The sequence below is a fragment of the Neophocaena asiaeorientalis genome, unplaced genomic scaffold, assembly GCF_003031525.2.
Source record: "Neophocaena asiaeorientalis asiaeorientalis breed wild unplaced genomic scaffold, Neophocaena_asiaeorientalis_V1.1 scaffold275, whole genome shotgun sequence".
NCBI classification, from domain to species: Eukaryota; Metazoa; Chordata; class Mammalia; order Artiodactyla; family Phocoenidae; genus Neophocaena; species Neophocaena asiaeorientalis.
In genome coordinates this window covers 9,212,215-9,213,106 of record NW_020173679.1, presented here as the reverse complement: position 1 = coordinate 9,213,106, position 892 = coordinate 9,212,215, and positions in this window count along the sequence as shown.

Sequence of the window (892 nt, the reverse complement as noted above, 5' to 3'; positions counted from 1 at the left end):
GGGATTTTTCAATTCAATTTTCAAACATTTTGGGTATAAAAAGGACTAACACCAAATACAGAAAATGTACCTAAAATGAAATTCTGGGATTAAAAATGATGAGGGCTTCCCTGGTGGCGCAGTGGTTGAGAATCTGCCTGCTAATGCAGGGGACACGGGTTCGAGCCCTGGTCTGGGAAGATCCCACATGCCGCGGAGCTACTAGCCCCGTGAGTCACAACTACTGAGCCTGCGCATCTGGAACCTGTGCTCCGCAACAAGAGAGGCCGCGATAGTGAGAGGCCCGCGCACCGCAATGAAGAGTGGCCCCCTGCTTGCCGCAACTAGAGAAAGCCCTCGCACAGAAACGAAGACCCAATGCAGCCAAAAATAAAAATAAATAAAATTTAAAAAAATGATTAAAAGTTAAAACGGTCCATTGGGACACAATACAGGACACAAGAGGCTCGTACTTGAAAACCAGCGTGTCTGGTCATGTCCCAGACGAGGAGACAGAGGTGAGGCATGAAAAGAAAGAGCAGGAGTAGGAGAAAGGAGTTGGTGATTCAGCAGCACAGGCTTACCTCTCTTGTTTGTCATCGTTTGGGGTAAATTTTGGATTAGACACAAAGTGACATTTTATTTTATCTATTTATTTTTGGCTGTGTTGGGTCTTCATCGCTGTTCACGGGCTTTCTATAGTTGTGGCGAGCGGGGACCACTCTTCGTTGCAGAGCATGGGCTCTAGGCACGCAGGCTCATTAGTTGTGGCTCACGGGCTCAGTAGTTGTGGCACATGGGCTTAGTCGCTCCGCGGCATGTGGGATCTTCCCCGACCAGGGCTCAAACCAGTGTCCCCTGCATGGCAGGAGGATTCTTAACCACTGTACCACCAGGGAAGCCCCACAAAATA